The following is a 5,301-nucleotide window of genomic DNA, read 5'->3' as shown; positions in this document are numbered from 1 at the left end:
GCAGAGAGCAGAGGGCAAACTGTTCAATAAAGAGAATCGTCCACCAACATTCCTTGTGTACGAGACTCAAATAACAGTCAAATCCTAAAAAATGACCATCAGTTGAAAAAAGTCATAAAAAGGATATAGTGTTCAATGAACTGGGACCAGTGAATCGGCAACTGTTCACATGTTACATGAAGGAAACAAGGCGCATTGTCAGACACTGAACAAGAGGATTACACTGAATGCAATTAATGACCGGGTCTGAAGGACAAGGAAAATAAATACAGATAAACATGGTTTACAGAATTAATTGCCGAAATAATTACTTACCAGGAACACCAATAGCAGCGAGGAGCGGATAGTAAATCTTTTGTGCATCATAAAGTGCCCCCAGAATCTGAAGCTTAGTTGTGACATATCCCATGCGAGCTGATATTGTAAACGATTATAGGGCCTGTGCAATAGTCGATCAAACAAAGTCACACATATTCGTTCGTTAGTCAAAGTGAATATTTAATGATTTATACAATTCTAACAAGCATCAAACAAATCAAACAATACATACAACCTTAAAACCAAGGATTTCCGCATCAAGGCAGAAGAGCGATCAGCTCTCTCTCTCTCTCTCTCGCTTGAAGTTTTCTTCTTTTGTTGTTGGACGTCCTTCCTCCAGCGAAGCTTCTTAAGGTTCCTCCAACCGCATTAAAGATTTGATCACTGTTTGTACTCGAGGCAATGCTGCATCAAACACTCTGATGTGACACTGTGAAAACAGTCCCTATTTATAGCCTGAGGGAACTCTCCAGTGAGACAATTAAACGACACACTGACTGACATTACTTGCAGTCACTAAACAAACAGGTAAGGTTGACCGCTTAACTCCATCACTCTGTATAGAAAATTATCGGTAAACAAATATTTTACTGACATGAAGTGAAGCTACCGAAAATTCTGAATATTACTGAAATAAAATGACATGAAAAAGAAAATATGAATCTCACCATCTTACAGTACTGATGTGAAGAGAGAGCAGCTTCACTGACAGAGTTCAGATTATTTCTGTGGCACTAATTCAGCCTGCAATTTCAGAATGTTTCAAATCAGGTTTCTGGGGTGGACTAAACAAAAGTGCAAAAGACAACATGGGGGCTGATAATACGATGGTCAGTAAGGATACAATGGGTGAGATAATGAAATGGACGGCAAGAATACATGGGGATGGTAATACAATGGTCAGTAATGATATTTGGATGCAGATAATACAATGGTCAGTAATAATACATGCGAGAGATAATGCAATGGTCAGTAAGGATCAATGGAGTGTGTCAATGCAATGGTCAGTAATAATACATAGCGTTGATAATACAATAATAAATCAGAATACATGGGGGTAAGAAGACAATGAACAGTAAGAATGCTTGTGGTGTGATAATCAATCGTCAGTATGGTTACGTGAGGGCCGATAATGCAATCGTCAGTAAGGATGCATCGGGGGTGATAACACAATGGTCATTAAGGATAAAAGGAGTGTGATAATGAAATGGTCAGTAAGGACTCATGGGGAGTTACAATACAACGGTCAATAATGATACGTGAGTGTGATAATGCAATGGTCAGGAAGAAATCATGGGGGTGATAATACAATGGTCAGTAAGGTTACTTTGATGGAGATAAGACAATGGTCAGTAAGAATACTTGGAGTTGATAATACAATGGTCAGTAAGAATACATAGCGGTGGTATTGCAATAGTCAGTCAGGATACTTGGTTGCGGAAAATACTGTGGTGAGTAAAAATCCACGGGGCTGATAATACAACGGTCAGTAAGAATACCTGAGGTTGACACTACGATGGTCAGAAACGATACATGGGGTGTGATACTGCAATGGTCAGTAAGTGTTAATGGGGCAGATAATGCAATGGTCACTAAGAATGTTTGGGTTGATAATACAACGGTCAATAAGGATAGTTGGGATGTGATAATCCAATGGTCGATAAGAAGACTTGGAGTCAGGTAATGCAATGGTCAATTATGATACATGTGGGTGATAGTACAATTGTCAGTAAGGAAACATGTGGGTGATAATTGAATGGTCACTAAGGATACATGAGGTGTGATCATGCCATGGTCTCTAGGGATACATGGGGGTGAAAATATAATGGGCAGTAAGGATACATGGGGTTTGATAATGCCATGGTCTCTAGGGATACAGGGGGGTGAAAATATAATGGGTATTAAGCACACATGGGGTGTGATAATGCCATGGTCTCCAGGGATACATGGGGGTGAAAATATAATGCTCTGTAAGGATCCATGGGAGCGATAATCTAATGGGCAGTAAGATACATGGGGCTGATAATACAATGTTCAGTTAGGATACATGGGGCTGATAATACAATGTTCAGTAAGGATATATGGGGCTGATAATAAAATGGGCTTTAAGGATACATGGGGGCTGATAATACGATGGTCAACAAGAATACATGGGGGCTGATAATAGAATGGTCAGTCAGTATATTTGGTGCCTGATAATCATGTGGTCAGTAAATATACATGGCTGCTGATAATACAACGGTCAGTTAGAATACATGGGGCAGATAGCACAATGTTTCAGTCAGGATACATGGGGCTGATAATGCAATGGTCAGTAAGTACTCGTGAGGGCTGATAATATAATGGTCAGTCGGGATACATGGGTGCTGATAATACAATTGTCAGTAAGTATGTTTGGTGACAAATAATACAATGGTCAACAAGGATACATGGGAGCTGATAATAAAATGATCAGAAAGTATATATTGGGGCTGATAATACAATGGTCAGTAATAATACATGGGGCCTGATGGTACAATTGTCAATTGGTAAATATGGTTGCTGATAATACAATGGTCAGCATGTATACATGGGGGCTGATAATACCATCAGTCGTACCAGCGTGCGGCAGCATTGTGGATTTTTGAATGAATTAGTAATCTGTAGTTTTAAGTTCAAATCCCGATCACAAGAAGTGGGGAATTTAACATCAATTAATTAAATCAAATCTGGAATTTAAAAAAAAACTAGTATCAGTGAAGGTGGCCATGAAACTACCGGATTGTCATGAAAAACCCTTCTGGTTCACTAATGTCTTTTAGGGGAGGAATCCTGCTGTCAATAATCGGTCTGGCCTTTAAGTGACCCCAGATCCACAGCAATGTGGTTGATTCTTAATCACACTATGAAATGGCCAATAAAGTCACTCAGTGGTGCAAGCTAGCTTAAAAAAAATCACAATAAGAATAAAACCGGGCGGACCAGCCGGCACCAGACACGACAAAGGCAAACCAAGCCCAGTCGACTTTGCAAAGTCCTCCTCACAAACAGCTAAGGAATTGTGCCAAAATTGGGAGAGCTGTCCCACAGACTAGTCAAGCAACTGCTTGACATAGCCAAACTCATAGAATCATAACTTTCGGCCAACGACCCAGATTCTTCCAGAACCATCCCTGGGTGTGTTCTGTCCCACCGGCAGGACAGACCCACCAGTGGTAGCGGTACAGTGATATACAGTTAGGAGAGACTGGCTCTGGGAGTCCTCAACATTGACTCCGGACCCCATGGCATCAGATCAAACATGGGCAAGGAAACGTCCTGCTGATTACCAACTACCGCCCTCCCTCAGCTGAAGAATCAGGCATCCTCCATGTTGAGCACCACTTGGAGGAAGCACGGAGGGTAGCAGGGGAAAAATGTACTCTGGTGGGGCGGGGGTGGACTTCTATGTCCATCACCAAGAGTGGCTCGGTAGCAGCACTACTGACCGAGATAGCCGAGTCCTGAAGGACACAGCTACCAGACTGGGCCTGCGGCAGGTGGTGAGCGAACGAACACAAGGGAAAAAACCTACTTGACCTCGTCCTCACCAATCTACCTGTCGCAGATGAATCTGTCCATGACAGTATTGGTAGGAGTGACCACCGCACAGTTCTCGTGGAGACGAAGTCCCATCTTCGCACTGAGGACACCATCTAACGTGTTGTGTGGCACTATCACCATGATGAATGGGAGAGATTCAGAACAGTTATTGCAGCTTAAAACTGGGCATCGATGAGTCGCTGTTTGCCATCAGCAGCAGCAGAATTGTATTCCAGCACAATCTGTAACCTCATGGCCCGGCATATTCCTCACTCTACCATTACCAACAAGCCAGGTGATTAACCCTGGTTCAATGAGGAGTATAGAAAAGCATGCTAGGAGCAGCACCAGGCATATCTAAAAATGAGGTCCCAATCTGGTGAAGCTACAACTCAAGACTACATGCATGTGGAACAGTGGAAGCAACATGCTGCAGTCTGAGCTAAGCGATTCCACAACCAACGGATCAGATCAAAGCTCTGCAGTCCTGCAACATCCAGTCGTGAATGGTGGTGGACAATTAAGCAACTAATGGGAGGAGGAGGCTCTGCAAACATCCCCATCCTCAATGATGACAGAGTCGAGCACGTGAGTTCAAAAGACAAGGCTGAAGCGTTGCCGATATCCTCACCATCACAGAAGCCCGTCTTCAGCCAATTGGATTCACTCCACGTGATATCAAGAAAAGGCTGAGTGCACTGGATACAGCAAAGCCGATGGGCCCCGACAACATCCCGGCTGTCGTGCTGAAGACTTGTGCTCCAGACCTAACCGCGCCTCCAGCCAAACTGTTCCAGTACAGCTACAACACTGGCATCTAACCGACAACGTGGAAAATTGCCCAGGTATGTCCTGTCCACAAAAAGCAGGACAAATCTACTCCGGTCAATTACCGCGCCATCAGCCGACCCTCCATCATCAGCAAAGTGATGGAAGGTGTCGTCGACAGTGCTATCAAGCGGCACTTACTCACCAATAACCTGCTCACCGATGCTCAGTTTGGGTTCCGCCAGGACCACTCGGCTCCGGACCTCATTACAGCCTTGGTCCAAATATGGACAAAAGTACTGAATTCCAGAGGTGAGGTGAGAGTGACTGCCCTCGATATCAAGGCAGCTTTTGACCGAAAGTGGCACCGAGGAGCCCGAGTAAAATTGAAGTCAATGGGAATCAGGGGGAAAACTCTTCAGTGGCTGGAGTCATTCCGAGCACAAAGGAAGATGGTAGCTGTTGATGAAAGCCTATCATATCAGGCCCAGGACATTGCTGCAGGAGTTCCTCAGGGCAGTGTCCAAGGCCCAACCATCTTCAGCTGCTTCAGAAAAGACCTTCCCTTCATCATAAGGTAAGAAATGGGGATTTTCGCTTTTGATTGCAAAGTGTTCAGTTCCATTCGCAACCCCTCAGATAATGAAGCAGTCC

This window comes from Heptranchias perlo, unplaced genomic scaffold, assembly GCF_035084215.1.
Source record: "Heptranchias perlo isolate sHepPer1 unplaced genomic scaffold, sHepPer1.hap1 HAP1_SCAFFOLD_56, whole genome shotgun sequence".
NCBI lineage: Eukaryota > Metazoa > Chordata > Chondrichthyes > Hexanchiformes > Hexanchidae > Heptranchias > Heptranchias perlo.
This window is presented reverse-complemented; position numbering follows the sequence as displayed.